The following is a 20,983-nucleotide window of genomic DNA, read 5'->3' on the forward strand; positions in this document are numbered from 1 at the left end:
ACTTTGTCTAGTCTATGCTATTTGTCTATTTTTATCCCCAGAATCTAGAATATTCCAGTGGTCAATACATATTTGGTGAAAGCATTAGTGAATGGATTTTGTTTCAAACTTGGGAACCCAGAACAATGAACCCTTTACATCAGCCAAATCTGGCTCAGAAATTCTTTCCAACAGGGATGAAGCTGTATAACCCTTGTGCAGAGCCTTTGTCAGACTAGCTGGGTACATCCTTTGCTATCAGATAGCAAGGAGAGAATGAAAAAGCCTCAGAAGTTCCCAGGAATGTGGTGCTATTTTAAGGCAAGGGTATATACACAGCTTGAGGGAAAATGAATTTGAAAATGAGCTTAGGCATTTCAATAACACAGGTAAAAGGTATTAATAATTTGAAAAATAGGTGAATTTAAGAATCTTCCCATCTCAAGTTTATGTTTATAATCAAGGATATTCAGCTCTCATTCCTCACTTTTTGAAAAGCAAAAAGCTAAATCACCTCTTGAATATGAAATGTAGGTGCAATGCTTGGAACATGCTCTTTCTTGGGGAATAGACCTGTCAGATCCTGGGGTGGTTGAAATGTGGACTTCCTGCTGGTTCAGGTGCACTGTCTTTGTGCTTTTTAGGCTTATTTGTTCACTCTGAGCTTAATGAGTGCATTCAGGCATGTAATGAAGAACAATACCATCACACAAACAATTCATTGAAGTCCAAAGATAAGGTGATTTTATCAATTATATTATTCAGTAAAGTACATTTGCAATTTATTAAATAATACATAGATTGAGTGGCATCTGGAACACTGTTGTGTTGACACTCATGATATTAGCATCCGTGCTATAAAAAGAAATCTTGAATTGATGGCATTTGTTACAATGTGTGTAAAGCTTTTGTTTCTCTTGCTAGAGGAAAGAGGTGAGAGCAGTGCAGTTGTGGGTCACAGGTCCCTCTGGTATGAAATTTGTCCCGAGTAAGCTTAAAACATTGGATGACCAAAAGCATGGGTTCCTATAGCAAATTATTTTTATTTTCACCTCCATTAACCTTGGCTAATGGAATGAACACAGGGCTGGAAGGCAGGTGAATACCCCCAGTTATCCAAGAGTTACTTGATCTAAGCAAATTACTTTCCTTCTCTTTCTTTTCTTCTTCTTTTTATAACATGTATTACGGCATTTTTAGAGCATGTTCATATATATTTCATTTGACCTTACAACAAACATCCCAGTGAGGTTAGCTGGTCAAGGGTTCCTATTTCTGTTTCTAGATAAGGGATACTGTTGCTTGGAGAGTTGAGTGGGAAGAAGATCAGGGATTTTGACTCTAACCACAGTGCTTTTAAAAAAATTATACAGCAGTGATGCTCTGGGCCTCAGTTTCCTCATTTCAAACCAAACATAAATATACGTTATTTGCCAACTTAAGTTGTGGGTATGACAAGAGATAGTTAAATTTTTAAATATTCTGACTAGTCAGAGCCTTATGCAATTATAAATTAATCATCTTGCTTTTGTTTTAAGTCCAAGGGCTCTGTCCTTAGACGATAAAGCCTTCTTCTCCACATTCTTCTACAGAAAAAATGTCCAATATGAGTGCATATGTAGAGCCCTGGAATTTTCCATCTGAAAAAAATTTAGGAATGAGTCCTCTTAAAGGAAGAGTAGAGAGTCATTAGAAAGAAGCCAGTGGTAACTCTGATTTGGCTGTCTGTAGGACTGTTATCAAATTAAATTTTTTAAAGTGATGACTTGTTGGTTTGCTTCAATGTTGTTCTATTTTCTAACTCATTGATAAAAATGGTCCTCTTACTTTTGACTAGGCTTTACCACATAGGGCTATGATCTTCAAGGACAGAAGTATAATAATGAATAACTGTTTTATATTCCAAAATATGTTCTGACTGACTCTTTTTTCAAGTATATAGAGTAGGGGCTAGCAACTTCTGCTGTAAAGGATCAGCATTTGCAGGACATATGGTCTCTGTCATGAGAGACTCAACTCTGCTGTTGTATAGTGCAAAAATAGCCATAGATAACATGTAAATGGATGAGCATGTTCCAATACAACTTTATTTTAAAAGTTTATTTCATATAATTTATTCCATATAATTTTCCCACATCGTGAAATATTCTTCTTTTTTTTTCAACTACTCAGAAATGGAAAAACATTTTTAGCTCATGGGCCAAGCAAAAACTGATGGGCTGGATTGGTCCATGGGCCAATCCCTAGAACACAAGAGAAACATTCATTGCTAGTGTAGACAATACTCTGTTCAAATAATTCTTTGAGTTGGAAAATGTTTCTAGGAAGTCTGTTCTTATAACACAAACTTTCAACACTGTCAGCAAAGGCAATATCAAACAGCAGGGTTCAAGTTAAGTGGTCATCATTGTATAGGAAAAGTAAAAGTATTTCCTCATCAGAAAGTTAGAGACCCCTGCTTTATATTCAAAGGAGGGAAATTAACTAGCACAATTTGGCATAGAGCTTGCAAAATCTTGGGGCAAAGATATCTCACAGGGCTAAGTACATTACCAATCTCAGTTTGGTGCTCCATAAATATCTGTTGAGTTAACTGAAATTCACACAAGGTTCCTAAGTTCTTGCTTATTATGTAGAATGAAGTGAACACTATAATTGTCTATTTAGAAGACAAGGGGTTAATGCAATGAATCTTTAAGTAGCGCTCTTCATTGCTATTTATGAAGGGTGACTACAAAAGACTTAAATGACAGATTTTACAAAAGTGCTAGGCAGTAGGGCAAGGTGTGCACAATATCTAAATAATTAGTCATTATGAGCTTGATAATGCCCATGACTAAGCTAATCTATAACTGGATATCTATGGAACCTGCAAAATTCTTTCAGATCTCCAGCATGTAATTTAATCATAATGAAGCCACTAATCACTGCTGTGTCCCATTATCTTGGAAGTTCACACATATTCTAAACTCATTTGCCTCATAGTCAATGCCAAAATATGTTAGTACCTAACTAATCTTTAGTATTTTTCATTTGTGCAACTTTTATTTCTTCAACTAAATCATAAGTTTCTTTTGGGCAGGATCATATCACATAAATAAGAGCAGCATAATGATTAACAGCAAGATTGTGGATTCATACTATTGGGATACAAATTCTGCTTTGACATCTACTAGCAATGCAACTTGGGACACATTACATAGTCTCTTTGCTCTCAGTTTATTAATTTGTAAATAATGATAATAAAAGTATTTGCCTGATTGGATTGAACTTCTGTTAGAGTTAAATGAGTCAATGCATGCAAGGCACTCAGAACAGTTGCTGGCACACAGTAAGGATTCAAGAAATGCCAGTTAAAAATAGACCTTTGGGTCCCAGTCTGATGCTATAAAATCCTATTTATAAGCTGATGACTTCTCCAGTCATACTCCCTCCATGGAACCCCACTTAAGTTATCCACTTGGAATACTTAACACACCTCCGCTTTGAAACAGAATACTCATCTCAAAATGATCATTCTCACAAAACACGCTTGTCTTCTTTCCCATTCCAAGTGTGTTCTCCCTTAGTCTTTCTCTCCAATATGCAGGACAATTTTCACTCTTCTAGTTTTTCAGGCTAAAAAACAAATACAATCCTGAAGTCATGTTTGACTTTTTTTTTTTGCCACGCAGCATGGCTCGTGGGATCTTAGTTCCCTGACCAGAGATCAAACCCGTGCCCCAGCAGTGGAAGCAGGGAATCCTAACCACTGTACCACCAGGAAATTCCCTTGACTTCTTTCTTTTTCTCACATTCAACATCCTGTCTATTAGCATATTCTGTGAGTTCTGACAAAATATATCTAAATCCCAGCTAACCCACTACCTTACCTATCTTCCTAGTCCATGTCGGTTACCGTTTGCATAAGCTGTTGTTGCAATAGCCTCCAAACTGGTGTCCCTGCTTCTATCCATGATCCCCTGCCATCTAATCTCCATGCACCAGCCAGGCTTCTACATCCACAGCACGTACTGTGGACCTTGCACATGGTCAGGTGTCAATAAATAAGCTAAAGGAATGCTTGATTGAAATATTTGAAAGCTAATTGACTTATCACCTTACTGTAGGCACTGAAAGGATTTTATTCAAAGTGATGTAAAATTCTCAATAGTCTCTGCGTGTTAAAATTGTCATAGTAAAGAATTCCTTTAAAAGTAAGCATAGGGACTTCCCTGGTAGCACAGTGATTAAGAATCCGCCTGCCAATGCAGGGACACAGGTTCGAGCCCTGGTCCGGGAATATCCCACATGCCACGGGGCAACTAAGCCCGTGCACCACAACTACTGAGCCTGCGTGCCTAGAGCCAGTGCTCCGCAGCAAGAGAAGCCACTGCAATGAGAAGCCCGCGCACCGCAACGAAGAGTAGCCCCCGCTTGCTGCGATGGAGAGAAAGCCCGCGCACAGCAACGAAGACCCAACACAGCCAAAAATAAATAAATAAATAAATAAAAGTAAGCATAGACTGAGAAGGTAGGACTGCATAATTTTGACTAAAATTCTGTGAATCTGTGACTTGGTAAAAGCCATAAGGTCAAGAATAAGGCGGACAAATCAACCTAGATGAACCCTTTAGAATATTTTCGAAAAGTGTATCAGATTTGGAACCTTGGTTTTATGAGCCCTGAATTTGTACAGAAAGGTTGATTTTTGAGCCCTACATTTGCACCAGGTATGTATATTTTATTTTCACACCCAGTTAGTCAGAACCTACCATTGTATGAGGGGGAAAAAATCACCCCCTTTAATTAGACTTTTAGGTAGTTAAAGTAGAAAGCCATTTTCTGTCAAATTATGAATCCCAAATATTTGCTTCTTTGTCAGTACTACTCTAGTCTATGAATCTTTTATTCAAGGATCTTAAAACAAGTTAAAGTGGTGTAATTTCTTCAAACAGCAAAGTTTTTGTTTTTTTAAGGTCATGTTTAATTGTTGGGAGACATAGGTCCAAGATATTTTTAAAATTAAGCCTGAGTCCCTCTCACTTCTCTGTAGTGATTATGTCCAGGCCAAGGAATGCTGCAAAGGACAATTGCCAGGAACAACATTCCTCGTTCTTTTGATAGAGAACAAGGGGCTCGGAGGGCCACCAGCATGCTCTCTTTCTGGGACATTTCCAGTCTGCAGCATCTCTCCTATCTATCCCCATTCTTTCTTGAATAAATGAGAGATATACATGATTTCTGTGCCTGGAAAACTCTAAGACTCATTTCTCTTGACTATAAGCAAGGAGACTGTGAATAAACATGGGAAAAGAAAGAAAGAAGTAAAATAAAGGGAGAAAGATAGAGAATGGAAGCCAGACAAGAAAAGGGAAAAAGGAAAGGAGAAAGGAAACAAAATGAAGAAGGATAATTAACTCTCAATTTTTGAATGAGGTAAAGAAACTAACTCTGTGTGTGTGTGTGTGTGTGTATGTACACCTCTGTCTGCTGAGAAGCCTTGAAACAAAGCCACACTTATAGCCAAGAGCACACCTAATGCCCAGATGATCTTGACATCTAATTACCTTTCTCCACTAAAAGGAAGGAGGATCATGGCTTCTTGGAGAAATTTCTGATTCTAGAACTGGAGCAGGAAAGAACAAGATGAGACTGGAACATCTTGTTGTGGCAGAAAATAAGAAAGTGCCCAAAGAATGACAGAGGCATGTCAAAAGGACATGGGAGCCAGCTTGAAGGGGCTTCCACTGGGCAGATATGGGAACAATCTAAGCATCAAAATATAATAACAACAATAACAATAGTTATACTTACAGTCCATTTTATAAAATAAAAATTCATAAGTCCTTTCTTATTTAAATTAAAATAACAGAAGGAAGAGCTGTTCTTCTTTACTGTAGAATGACAACCAATAAATGTAGAAGAAATGACAGAGTTAGAAAACCATCATTGGATGCTGGTGGATAAAACTTGTGTGTAAAATTTTGATGAACCAGGACATTTACATAGGCTTCACTTATCTCTAAACAAATCATTTATTACTTGTAGTGTGACAAAAAGCATCTTCCAGTCTAGAAACCTGGCACATACCAAAGTAAACATCATGAATACTGGGACCACCTACATCAAATACCTTCAGATATGATGCAAAGAAGGACAACCAATCACTTCCATGAGAATCCTGCTAAAGCAAATAACCTGAACATAATCATGAGGAAACAACAGACAAACTCAAACCAAGGGGCATTCTATGAAGTGACTGACCTGTACACTTCAAAAATGTCAAGGTCATGAAAGACAAAGAGGAAATTTCAAGGTCATGAAAGACAAAGTTAGGGGAAAGTTTCCAGATCAAAGGAGATTAAAGCAACATGACAACTACTTACAACATATGAGCCTAAGTTGGACCCTGAACTAAGGAAGGAAGAGAAAGCAGCTATAAAAGACATTATTGGAACAGTTGATAAAATTTGAATATAGACTGTGGATTAGTGTCTTAGTCTGCTTGAGCTTACATAACAAAATACCATAAACTGGGTGGCTTAAATAACAGACATTTATTTTCTCACAGTCCTGGAGGCTTAGAAGTCCAAGATCAGCATGCCACTATAGTCAGTTTCTGGTGAGAACTCTCCCCTTGGGTTGCAAATGGCATGAAGGGAGAGGAAGAGGGAAAGGAGAAGGGAGTGAGAAAGAGAGAGAGAGAGGTGGGGGGGGGCAGGTGGAGAGAGGAGGCTGTCTGGTGTTTCTTCTTAAAGGGCATTTACCCAGTTGGGCCTGGGCCCCATCCGCATGATCTCACTGACCTCCCAAAGACCCCAACTCTAAATATCATCATATTGGGGGTTAAGGCTTCAATATATGAATTTGGTGGAGGACACAAACATTCAGTCCGTAACATTCAGATATCAATGTTAAGTTTCCTGATTGTGGTAATTATACAGGGATTATGTAAGGAAATGTCCTTGCTCCTTGGAAATATAACCTAAAAGTTTTAGGGGTAAAGAAATACATTGTCTCCAACTTATTGTCAAATGGTTCAGAAAAAACGTGTACATACATGCACAAATAGAGAGACAGACAGAAATCAGTCACATGGAGCAAAATGTAAACAATTGTGGAATCTGGGTAATGGGTATAATGGGAGTTCCTTGTACATCACAATAAAAGATACAAAAAATTTTATGCAAAAAAATCCTTGGAGGGGCTTCCCTGGTGGCGCAGTGGTTGAGAGTCCTCCTGCCGGTGCAGGGGACACGGGTTTGTGTCCCGTTCCGGGAAGATCTCACATGCCGCGGAGCGGCTGGGCCCGTGAACCATGGCCGCTGAGCCTGCGCGTCCGGAGCCTGTGCTCCGCAACGCGAGAGGCCACAACAGTGAGAGGACGCGTACCGCAAAAAAAAAAAAAGAAGAATCCTTGGAGTTATAAGGTAGACCCTTATTATTCTTCAGCAATCAACCTATTACTACTCATCCAGGGTATTAGCAAGCTTTCTCCATTGTACTTATTATTCTTTCTTGAACTGTTGATTAGTCTTCTGACTTTCAGAGAAGAAATAAAAATCTGAGAGTTATTAGGTGAATAGGACAAAAAATTTCTTAGCATTTGTAACATCAGGTTAACATGAATAATGTGGCATTTTCATAAAATATAATTTAATAGGGAAAATACAAACCCCACACTTGAATTTATAGAATCAATTGTTTGGAACAAAATTAAAGAGATGTGATATAATAATTGCTTACATGAAAATCAGAGCTGATAAATAAGAACAATATAAGCCTAAAATATAATTAACAAAGCTTAAAAATATATAATTTTTGGCTTTTCTTTTAAAGATGTCAGTATGTAACCAATTTTTCATTATGGCAACTATTTTTGCCTTAACTTTATATGATTATTCACTAATAATCTATTCCTCATTGAAAACATAATTTTTTGTTCATTTGTTTTATTTTGGAAGCGTATATTAAAAACCAGAGCAAGTTTTTTCTTCACCTTTTCTTTAATAAATAGAAAATCATGTTATGATGTGTGTGATCTAGACTGTAGATGGGCAGCAGAGGAGGTATTTGATGCTATGCTATTTCTTACTTAATTTTTTTTTTTTTTTTGCTATACAATATGGTCAGTTCATTACTCACTCATTTAATTACAGCAGCTCTTTTTTATAGACTTTAGTCTTATGGCATAAGTATTATATTTTTATTGAGCTATAGTTGATGTGCAGAATTATATAAGTTTCGGTGTACAACAAAATGATTCAAAATTTTTAAAGGTTATATTACATTTATAGCTATTATAAAATATTGGCTATATTCCCTGTGTTGTACTATATATTCTTGTAGCGTATTATTTTTATACATAGTAGTTTGTACCTTTTAATCCCCTATCCTTATCTTGCCTCTCCCCACTTACCCCTCTCCACTGGTAACCACTAGTTTGTTCTCTATAGGTCTGTTTCTTTCTTTTTTGTTATATTCACTAGTTTTATTTTTTTAGATTCCACATATTGATGTAAATGATATCATAAAGTATTTGTCTTTCTCTGCCTGACTTATTTCACTTAGCATAATAACCTCCAAGTCCGTCCATGTTGTTGCAAATGGCAAGATTTCATTCTTTTTTATGGCTGAGTAGTATTCCATTGTATATATATATACCACATCTTTATGGACATATACTCTTTTTTTTTTTTTTAAGAAGATGTTGGGGGTAGGACTTTATTAATTTATTTATTTTTGCTGTGTTGGGTCTTCATTTCTGTGCAAGGGCCTTCTCTAGTTGTGGCAAGTGGGGGCCACCGTTCATCGCGGTGCGGGCCTCTCACTATCACGGCCTCTCTTGTTGCGGAGCACAGGCTCCAGACGCGCAGGCTCAGTACTTGTGGCTCATGGGCCCAGTTGCTCCGCGGCACGTGGGATCCTCCCGGACCAGGGCTCGAACCTGTGTCCCCCGCACTAGCAGGCAGACTCTCAAACACTGCACCACCAGGGAAGCCCCGCATATACTCTTTTGATTGATGGACACATACTCTTTTGATTGATGGACACATACTCTTTTGATTACTGATGGACACATACTCTTTTGATTACTGTAGCTTTGTAGTATAGTCTGAAATCAGGGAGTGTGGTTCCTCCAGTTCTGTTCTTCTTTCACAAGATTGTTTTGGCTATTCAGGATCTTTTGTCTTAATATACAAATTTAAAAATTACTTGTTCTAGCTCTGTGAAAAATGTCCTGGGTATTTTGATAGGGATTGCAAAATAAATAAATAAATAACCCTTAATGAAGCACTTTTCTTCCAAGATGTCATAAACATTTTTTTCTCTTTCTGCAGAAAGCAATAATTTACAAAAATAAGAACTTATGTTCATCTTTTTCAAAATCATAACTTCCTTTTTTATCATTTAGAGTTTATTTTCTCTGCCTTTTCAAAATACATGGGTTTGAAATAGCAAGACTATATCCATTCTCACTTTCCATTTAAGAGAAATGTGTCTTAAAAAGTTGCAATATATATATTAAACAAACAAAAAAAATGTGTTACAGCTATCACTTTTAGGCCCACATACAGTGTGGAGAACTTCCTCCTACCTAGATGGAGGAAGGAGCTATGGTTCTAGATTTTTCCTTAAGTCAGTAATTTCCAAGTAGAGTTCTCCCATATATTGTCCTAAGACCCTGAATGCTGTGTACTCAATGCAGGGTTAGCAATTTGAGCAGATTTGTTAAATAGTGAACTGTTTTGTGAACTGAATGGTAAAAATGACCACAGTTACTCCAAATATAGGCCTATGGTTACACACCTCTCACCATCACCTTGCAAAGAAGAAAGTTGTATGTCATGAGGTTGAGATCTTGGAGAGTTAAACATGGAATAGAGGCAGTAAAGATTAGAAACTTGGGCGTCTATCCAGGAATGGCATGATGGGTGGTTCTGACAATGGTGTGAGGTGTGTGGACAACAGAAGGGCAGTAAGTGCCTCCAGTCTGTCCAGGCTGGCAAAATGGAGCCCAATGAAGAGAGAGTGTTGGACATACACTTTGTACAGGACCAACCCCAGTGAAGGGTTTATAGAACAGAGAGAAGCCCCACATCCAGCACCCTTGGTGCTTTAAGGAATCACGTGGTTAGATGCTACCACTGATGATGCATTGGCACCTCACCGTTGTAAATGTATTGCCCACTTTGCCTGATTCTTTACTAAAACACCACATGCCTCACAGAAGTAATACTTATCGTTGGAATAACTGTCATGACAACTTCATTTCTCTCTCAAAGCTTCCTCTCGCTTTATAAACCATTTTGCTTCACTTTTTGCAGAGTCCTCTCCCCTAGACCTGTGCTGAGGATCTGTGTGAAGCTGAGCTTTGCATGATCTCCCTGGCACCATGCAAGGTTTGTCCTGTGTGTAGGGAGCCAACAGTATCCTCTGCATTCCTTTCTGGGCACCTAGAGTGAACTGCAGTTAATCAATGTGTCAGCTTGTTCCCAAGTCTACAATCTACATTCCCTCCAGTACACAGACTCATATTTTCTCAGAGAGCCAAGTAGGGACATAGGCACTTTCCTTCTCAAGAATCTGCCAGATATTTCAAAGAAATCTAAAAGTGTTAAGGGCTATATGCAGAAAGCATATTGATCGAGATTGCAGAACCTTGTACCTCAACTCACTGGCATTTCCTTGCTGCTGCTCCTCCCACCGGCTTCCCCGTGCACACACCACTGGACATCACTACATCTGTGCACTTCTTCTTGACGGTTGGCTTAAGTCCTTCCTACATTTTCAGGGTAATAGCCAGAAAGTTTTCCTCAGGAGCATTGTATGGAAGCTGGCAGGGGACAGTTATATAGGGAGCATGATGTTCTATTATACTTGGGTTTCTGGGACCACAGGGAGTCAAGGCCAGAGAGAAATATAAAAAAGATAAGCCATGGTAACACGGCAGTGTACAAAGGTATGTCCTGCTGGTTTGAGGTGATCCAGAAAAGGTTCAGGATGTTTCCCGTTCTTCTTCAGCATTGACAACAGAATCTACTGTTTTGTTTTGAGATTTTTGGGAAAGACATGGCAGGTGAGGAGGTTAGGGTGTAGATGTACGCAAACTTCAACTATTAACCTTAAAGCACAATTGACTCATCACTATTGGTCTAAAAATAAAATAAGAATGATCCACATGTAGCTGAATATAGGCTACAGTCTGGTTTTCCTCTTTTATTACAGTCTTTGGCTACCAGCCATCCTTTTATGTTTTCCTTAGGGAATGGGAAAGACAGAGAAGGACAAGACTCAGTATAACATTTAAACAACAGTGCTATCGTGCCTGTGACAGCCTTCTCCACGTGATGTCATGAGTAGCTGCTGTTGCCTTAGCAACACTACAGTGGTAAACAAAGATGTTTTCTGGATAGCTAGAGGAAATGTGGCTTTTATGCCATCTCACACCCTCCTGCCACCAACCCCCTACCATGGGTAAAAAAGATTTTCTTTCCTTTTGCTGTGAATTTTCCACCTTGAGATAGAATAAGTGAGGTGAGCCACAATTTTTTTCATCTGTTTATTTTTATGCTTCACAATTTTACAATGCTGGAAATTTTGTTGAAACACCCACTCGATTTAGAGACTACGATAGTGCATATCACATTCTAAAATCCCCTGTTGTGTGGCATTGCTAAGAATGCACAAGGGGAAATTCGGTTGTGTGAAATCTCAGGGTTATGACAAATTCAACAAGATGAGCTTGAATGACCTTACCTCATGCGGCCACACAGCCGAGTCTACTGGTGAGGTTCTCAGACACAGATAAGGCAGCTGAGGAATGGCTCTCTTGAGACAAACGCTGAGCTGCTGTAACTGGAATAGAAAAAATAAATCTAGGACATTCTAAAGCATTGTTTAACAAGTAAAATAATGTGATGCAAAGAAAGATGGAGGACAGACGAACATGGGTTTTTATAATTTCTCTATAAGTTCCACAATAAAGATGAGAAATCATTATTGTTTTTTAAAAACAAACATATCTTTTAAAATTCAACTGGGAAAGGAGGATGGAAGGAAATAATGTGCCAAAAAAAAGCGTTCATTAAAGTGTCTATTGGTGAACTGTGTCTGTTTTTCATGAGACAGTGACATCTACTCTAATATACAGAGAGGCAGAAGATTTTCAGAGGCACTGTTGCTTGAGATCTCTGCAATATTTTTCACGTAAGAAGGACTAACTCCCGTGAAAGGAAGTTTTTTTTAAAATAGATATATAAATGTAGATAACAGGATATGAACGTATGTCCTTATCAGGCACATCAGCGTGGATAGCTTATTTTCTATTCCCTGGGAGGAAATTAGATGCTTGGTTGGGATGCAGAAGCAGATGGGCACATTTTGATTGGGGTCAAGATTGGGAAGCAGTGGTTGGGACCTCGGATTTGAGTGAAGATGAGCCTGAATGACCCTTGGCTAACAAGCCTGGGTCAAAGCCTGTGATCTGGAGAGAAAAACATCTGAAGGGGAAGGAACTGGGGACCAGTGTTGTTACAGAAACATTTCTGTCCAGGATAAAGCCAGTTTCTCTGTTTGCTGAACCATAGCCTAAAAAAGCAATGTTCAGTATTTATGAGCTCTATTTCTCAATCAGACCACTGAGAGCAAGTTCCATGATTGTGAAGAGAGGAAGAGAGAAAGAGATTGACTTCTGGCATCTGAAAACATATTTCCCTCACTAACTCAATTGTGACTGTCTGCCAGAAAGCAGAGCTCTCTGTCTATGGCAGCTGAGAGGTTATAGGAAAAATCGTGTAACGGTGGGCAGTAATAATGGCAGAAGGGAGGGGAGAGGACCATGGAGATGAGAAGAGATAAGGGGAAAGAGAGGCAAGAAATTAATGGTTTCTGAGTTTCTTGTGTGTTTCTTCCTTTGTTTCCTCTCTACCTGCCACTTCATGATTGCTGTAGGTTTGTACATGGAGTACCTTCATTTGTGAGCATCTGTTCATCTGATTTGAATTTTGTATTCTCTAGGGGAAATTCTGTAATGCAATGAGCATAAAATGAGTTGCAGAACCATTAGTTGCAGCAGAGGTGGGGAGGGGGTCTCTTACCTGAGGTGCTGCTTTGAAAATGTCCTCTGGTACTCCTGGTTTTCCTAATTAAATGCTGTCAACCCTACACATGGTAAAATGATATGTATATTTTGCTGAGTTCCCTAAACAAGGAAGCTTTCAATGGAGGAGTACAAAAAAATATTCTTTGAAAAAATAAATAGAGTCCCACTGGAATTCTGTAAACTTAAACCAAAGTAAATAAAACCTGGAAAATATTTTTAAAAGACTATATGAATCTTTGATTTATGCTAAAAGATTGAAAATCACAAAAAGGAAACATGTTTTTTAGGAGATTTTAAAAGTTTTCCAGTCCAACTCCCAACTCCCAATCTTTTCCCTAATCAGTGAATTTAGCAAAAGCCAGACATGTATGTAATTCCTAATGATTTTCAGGGAAAAAATTAAAACCCATACTACAGTTATTATATAATTTATCACCTAAAATGGGACATTCTAAAAAGTATAAGGAGGCATTTTTAAAATAATTAAGACAGCTTGCATAACCTAGTACTGTCCTAAGCAAACTAGGCAACTGAAGTATGGCCACCCTAACTAAACCTTTGTCCTATAGAAGTGCACACTTAGTTCTGGAACCACTGCTGCAAACTTTTCTGCAGATTGGAGGAGAGGTCACCATGTCATTATTCATCTTCTAATTGGGTTCCCCACATTTGCAGGACAGAAAGTTGAGACCCAGGAAAGTTTAACTTTCTCATGGTCTCGTAGCAACCTCTGCACCATTTTTCTTGTCTCTTAGGAGTATCCTTTCTATAGTTTCTAGATACTCAATATCTTATCACCTCCCTGAGACTAATTACAACCATAGCAGTAACACCCCCGGGGACACAGTTTCAAGAGTGTGATTGTTTCCTTAGCACTCTGCACTTATAAATTATACTAATTTTTCTAGGCCTCAAAGCATGGTTGTCTAGGTACTGTCATATTCAGAGTGATATTCAACTATGAAGTTATAATATTTCTTTCTTATTAATAGGAGATAAACTAAATGTATCTTTCCATATATCCATGGAGTATTTGAACAAGTTAAGGGATTGTAGTTGTCAACTCACCATTGTTTCTGGATGGTGGCTTCTTTTTTACTTCTTCTTCTTGAGAGGAGTTCAATTTTGTTAGTGTAGAGAGAGAGGAAGACATGTCTAACCCTTATGTCTCTTTGCGCTGCTTAACTTCCTCCCTTTAGAAGCAAATACCAGGAATGAATTCTGCAGGAAAGAGGGGCAAACTAGCAGTAAAAGCCCAAGAGCTGATGTTTCAGCTGAATCTTGAGGGACAGATTTATATCAACAAGGCCTTTAGGACACTATATACAGACGTTTCAAAGTATTCAGGAGATTACTGAAAATCAGGAGTTTTTGCAGTGTGGGTGGAGTGTTTGTGGGAAATGGTGCTGAAAGACTTTGCATAATGTGCTTTGACTTTATTCTGTGTCCAGTGAGGAATAACTGAAGGGCTTTAAGTAGGAGAGAATATATAGTATGCACCTTTTAAGAAGAAACTCAGGTGGTTTTGAAAAAGCTAGGTAGTAAGGGGATGCAATACAGTGCGACATAATGGCTGAAGACCAGCTAGAAGACTCTTGCCAGAGCTTGAATAAGAGGGGGCAGATCTGAGCTAAGGATTTGACTGAGAAGGTTGATAAAAATGGATAGTTCAACAAGAGATTTAGATATTAAACTTACAGGACTAAGTTTTCACAAAATAAAAATATGTAGCGAAATGATACTGAAAAAAGGGAAGACTGTATTATGAAAAATAGAATAGGAGAGGATGGCTGACAGGTTTCTAGCTATGGAAACAGGGTAATTGGTCCATTCTAAATTGAAGAATTACTGGAGAAAGAGGGAGTATTAGTTGGGCATTGGTAGCGATAATGAGTTACATCTAAGTATATTATTTCTATGTGTTCATGAGACATCAGTCACAGATGCCTAGAAACAATAAGTATCATCAAGTCCACCCCCCCCGCCCTTTTTTAAAATCAGGATACCAAGATTCAGAGGAATGAAGTAAGTTTAGGAAGATTACACATAGTCTTACTGAAGAGTTAAAGCACCAAGCCTCTGACATTCAGTCCGGAGTTTTACTGTGAGTCTCTTTCTCTGGGGCAAAGTTTACCATATCTTGCCATTGTTTATTTGGTTGGTTAAAAGAAAAATTGTTTGAGTTAATAACAACATTTTAGGGACTTCCCTGGTGGCACAGTGGTTAAGAATCCGCCTGCCAGTGCAGGGGACACGGGTTCGATCCCTGGTCCAGCACTGCAATAGGAAGCCCGCGCACCACAAAGAAGAGTAGCCCGCCGCTCTCCGCAACTAGAGAAAGCCTGTTAGCAGCAACGAAGACCCAACGCAGCCAAAAATAAATCAATTAAACAACAACAACAACAACATTTTAATTCCTGGAAAGACTTTGCCTAAGTGTTGCCTTTTTCTTAAGTTATTGCCTTGTATGCTAACTGTATTTCAGCAATTGTCTGCATTAAGAAATTGCATAAATGCTGCTTTTGGGGCAAAGTTCTATATGGAAGATGACACATCTCTGTGATGTCACAGGTTCCTGAGAGGGTTTTCTAAAGGCTTTTGCTGAAGGCAATAATATTCAGTCTGGGTGTCCCCATTTCCTCTTTCTGTTTTATTCTCTGCAGCTGTGTTGGAAGCAAGCAGAGGAAGTAACCAAAAGTGGATCTGGATTCGAACGATTCTTGAACTTCCCTTTCCAGCATCTGTCTTACTATGGGGCAATTCAAACAGGAGGCAACCTCACAAACAGCCCTTTGTCAAAGCTAACAGCATGTTTTTCTTGTGAGAAATGCCCTTTTGCCTAATGTGAGTTTTGAAAAATGTTGCTCATCAAAAGTAGAAGTGTTTGACCTTCATTGGAGTACACTAGTGGTGGTAATGTCACCAAGTTCCTCAAAGTGAAGGCAGATGTTTGCAATAAGAGGTTGACCCCGCAAGAAAATTTTTTAGGTTCACATTAAAATATCATTAATAAAAGATTAGTTTTTTAAAGAAGAAACAAAAAGCCTATGGCCTGTTTTTTTAGCTTCAAGACATTTCTCATAGGCTTTTCCATCTCTCTGATTCCAACATGATAATTATTTAAACTTATCGTGACTCAATGAAGTTTCCTTGGTTGTTTTGGTGTTTGAAGTTTATTAGAAGATGGCAAAATCTTGAGATATTAGGTTAAATTTTAGTCTGTCATCTACATTTTCACAATCTTGTTTTTTGTAACTCAGCATTTTTTTTTTGATATTTAGGTTGATTTCTTATTGTGACTTTGTTCAACTTGGATTAGCCAGACAAGACTCCCACATTTTAAGATGCTAGTTGTGACTTTTACCTTGTAAGTCTCATGACTTCTGTCTTCTTACTTACTTCTGACTCCTAATTCAGAAATTACTGCTTTGCCAAAAAACTATGTTTTCTTTTTTGGTGGTTGTTTGGTTTTGCTTTGTTTTGGTGGCTATAGTTAAGGCAAAGATAGATATTTGTTTATTTATTCCATGGCTTTGTGGTCTTTGGGCAAATTCTGTAGCTGAACCACTCCCCACCAAATACACATACAAGTAGATGCCCATCCTGAGTCATGTCTCTACTTCAGGGGGATACAGTCTTAACCTGTAACAAGACTTCCAACTTGAAACACTCAGTTTATTAATCCTGCAATCACTTTAGTCAATGAAGTTTCCCACGATCTGTTTCAGAGCCTAGTGGTTAGGATTGTATCTATGTATTAGCTGTGCTGTGAGTGACATACTTGCTGAAATGTGCACCAGTGGCTCTGACCCCCCTGATCACATGAAGTAAGGGAAGGAGAGAGATGGGGGAAGCCCCGTGACCATCTGATTCCCATGGAAGTTTTCCTTGTTTTGTTGCTGGAGCATTATAAGGCAAATGCTACTCACTTCTTTTAAGAAACCCCAGCTGCAGATGGAGTTGTTGACCACAACAGAGGCAGTTGCCAAAGCGCTCTGTTGGAATACGGCTGTGGCCCAGAAATAGTTGCAAATAAGCAGAAGTTCTCTAAAAAGAAAAAAAGAAAAAGGAAAATTAAAGCTCATGGAAAAGTTTTAATATAAAAGGAGTTTTATCCATGGTTTTATCTATATAAACACAGTTTGTGGGTTTAAGGACCAAGTCTGCACTACTGTTCATATTGTTCAGGCTCTTTTGTTCTAGCTGGGTTGGGGACACAGTTCCCTTGGCTTAGATGACATCAGGTCTCATTGGTGGCTATGTAATATTTTATTTTAAAAAACACACACACTGTAAAAAAGTAAACTGTAGTTAATAATTTGGTTACTTTGTTCAGAGAAGGTAAACTTTGATATTATAGCTGTGGGTAGAACACACGGGTTGCCAGTTGCTTTTGTTCCATTTTATGATGCTATGTCTCGTGTCTTTGGGGAAATACCTTCACATTTGTTATTTTCAGTTTGCTGTGACTCTAAACATGTCATTAATCTCACACTGTGAACAGAATATGGCAATGGGGAAAGAAAAGCATATGGCTGGATGTATCAGTACTATTGCTTCAAACTGCAGGCATGACCCTGGGGTGATGACACACACTGATGAAAATTAGGATGAAGATCTTCCACCGTACAATGAGTTATAAGAGAGATTTTTGGTGAATAGCCATTTGGAGGCTTTTAAGGGAATCAATAAATAACACTCCTTTTTTTTTTCCTCCTGAGCTTGGAACTTATTGAAAAAGAAGACAGAAGCCAAACAAAAAGAGACCAGAATAGTGGTTTTTTATGTATAAAAGTTGCATCAGAGAATACAATTTACTATGTGGCCAAATGGACATTTAATATTTTCTTTATTCTCCGTAATGGATTTAATCTAGCACTCAAATCTGCTGGAATTCCTTTTGCAGGGATGGGGACAGCCCACATGGTTGAGAGCAAAATACAATGCCCTCTCTGTACAGGCAACCAGCTTGGTAAGGGAGCACAGCCCACAAGAGGCTTCTCCCAAACTCACATCACACTGACTCACTCATCCTCCCAGAGGGAAGTGTGGGAAAGGAATGAGGAGAGAGAGGCCAAGGGAAAAGGAGTAGGAAGTTCCTTATAGAAATATGAGGCAAGAGAAGTCGAGACACCCCCCGCCCCTTAGCATCCATCAGCAGCATAGAGAGGAGAGTGTGAATGATAATTGGTGCAGAGGGAGGGGTCAGCACCTTAGAAGTTCTAGAAGTGAGGTAGACAATGAGCCTACTGGGTAAAGCGGTTAAAAATAGGTGAGAACAAGAATGTATGGAGAATAGAGACCAGTGTTTATGGCCACTTTTGATGGTTCAGATGGATAGGTAAGAGGCTGAACAGCACATGTGACAGGTTTAAAGGGCTAAAAGTACAAAGAATCCAAGTTCTGTCGAGGGGCAAAGCCTGATGGATCTTACTTTACTTGTGTTTGGAGCCCCAAAGGGTTGCACCCTAGGAGAAAGGGTAAATTAAAAGTAAACAAACAAACAAAAGTGAACAGGTTCTCAAAGGAACTGCAGCTCATTTTAGGATCCCTTTTAACCCCTATAATTGAACTGAGGTGATCCCAGAATTATGGTGCAAACAGGCAACTGACAGAAATGAATACAAATATTTTCTGATAGAAGATAACACCATCCTAGTCCTTAATTTACTTATACAAACAATATTACAAATAAAATATCTGGCACATAGTTAAAAAATATCCATGCACATGCAGAGACAAGATAACAAACATGAATAGGAATGAATGGAAATACAAGACAATAGAAATAGATCTTCAGTGTTCCAGATATTGGTGTTATCATAGACCATTAAAATAACTAACATTTTTATTGTTCAAGGAAAAAAGAGACAAGTCTGAGAATTCTGACAGGAAAAAATAGAAACTTTAAAAAGTAATCATATTGAAGTTCTAAGTTTCAAAGTACAGTAACCCAAAATAAGAGCTCAATGGTTGGGTTTAGTTGCAGATTAGATGCAACTAAAGGAAGAATTGGTGAGATGGAATATAGGTCAGAATAAATTATACAGAATGAGTCATGGAGTGACTAAAGGAATGGAATATGCAGAAAACAGCATAAGAGAAGACACAATAAGAAAGTGAAAAATATGTAATTGAAATCTCAAAAGAAGAGGAGAGAGAAAACAGGGCAAGAGCAGTATTTTAAAAGAGAATAGCTGAGAACTTTTGAAAACTGATGAAAGACACATCACAAAGCCCTGAAAATCCTGGGCAGCATAAATAAAAAGAAGGAATATCTAGATACATGGTAGTAAAACTGTTGAATAAAAAAGGCAAACAAAATTGAAATCAAGTGAAGGCAGGATTCTTGTTGTCGGTGGTGAGAAGGCAAGGTAAATGTAAAGGATCAACAATAATGCTGAGAGCTGACAACAGACTCATCAAAATCTTGATACCTGATTGAAAAAAAAAAACTATCAACCAATAAATCAATCCCTTGTGGAAAATATGCTTAGAAAATGAAAGTGAAGTAAAAACATTTTCAGTTAAACAAAAGTAAAATACTTTTTCACCATCAGACCCACAATGAAAGCAATAAAAGTGAATATTCTTCTTTAGGTGGAAGAAAAATGACTCCATGTGGAAGCTCAGAGATGCTCCCAAGAGAAACAAAAATGGTAAGTATATCATTCAATAAATTAGTGTTATCTGTTTAAAATAATAATAAAATTTTATGTCATTTAATATATAGAGAGAGGATTAAAATAAATTATAACAATGTCATCTAAATTGGAAGAATGAAATAAAGTGTTTTAAGATTCTTCCATTGTCTAGGAAGAGGGTAAAGTACCAATTAATTTATTTTATGTCTCTAGGGTAAGCGCTGAAAAAATAATAAAAAAGCATATAAATTCCAAGCTAATGGAGAGAGGTGGTAAAGTAATAGAAAATAATCCAATAAGAAGAAAAGAAAGAAGCAAATAAATAACTTCATAAAACAAGACACAGAACAGGTGGGATAAATAGAAAGAAGCAAGTAATACAGTAGATTTAAACTTTACATGGAAAGGTAAAGCTGAATAGCTAAAACGATTTTGAAAAAGAATAAAGTGAGAGAAATCAGTCTACATGATTTCAAGACTTTTACTATATAGCTAGAATAATCAAGACTGTGTGGTATTGGCAGAGGGTAGACATTTAGATCAATGAAACAGAATAGAGAACCCAGAACCCACACAAACATAGCCAATTGATGTTCAACAAAGGTACAAAAGCAATTCAATAGGCAAAGGCTAATTTTTTTAACAAATGGTGCTAAATCAATTGGATATACATCCACTGCCTCCCCAATAGAAAGGAACCTAAACCTCATGCAAAAATTAACTAAAAATGGATTACAGATTTAAATGTAAACATAAAATCATAAAGCTGATAGAAGAAATCATAGGATATAATATTCAGGACCTAAAGTTTGGGGAAAGAGTTCTTAGACATGACACCAAAAGCAAGACCCATTAAAAAAAATACTGATAAGTTGCATCACAATTAAAAACTTTTGCTGTACAAAATATCATATAAAGAGGATGAAAAGACAAGCTACTGACTGGGACGAAATATTTGCAAACCATATGTCTTACAAAGAACTCATATCTAGAATATAGAAGAACTCTCAAAACTCAACAGTAAAACAATCCAATTAGAAAATGGGCAAAAGATATGAAGAGGCCTTTCACCAAAGAGGATACATGAATGGGAAATAAGCACATGAAAAGATGTTCAACATGACTGGACATTAGGGAAATGAAAATAAAGACCAAGATGAGACATCACTACATACGTATTAGAATTGCAAAAATAAAAAAATAGTGACAGTATCAAATGCTGGCAAGTATGTAGAGAAATGGATCTCATACATTGGAAAGTAATATGGTACAG

At 37.8% G+C, this 20,983-nt stretch overlaps 1 long non-coding RNA gene across 1 annotated transcript in view; it reads left to right on the forward strand.

The window, feature by feature from the left end:
* The window catches only part of LOC309962776, a 238,609-nt gene extending 218,501 nt beyond the window's left edge, over positions 1-20,108 (forward strand). The window contains exon 3 of the long non-coding RNA XR_014326266.1: positions 19,667-20,108. This is a non-coding gene — a long non-coding RNA (uncharacterized lncRNA). The remainder of the gene's footprint in view (positions 1-19,666) is intronic.
* The last annotated feature ends 875 nt before the right edge of the window (positions 20,109-20,983 follow it).

Source organism: Leucopleurus acutus (assembly GCF_964270905.1).
Source record: "Leucopleurus acutus genome assembly, chromosome: 6".
In the NCBI taxonomy this organism is placed as follows: domain Eukaryota; kingdom Metazoa; phylum Chordata; class Mammalia; order Artiodactyla; family Delphinidae; genus Leucopleurus; species Leucopleurus acutus.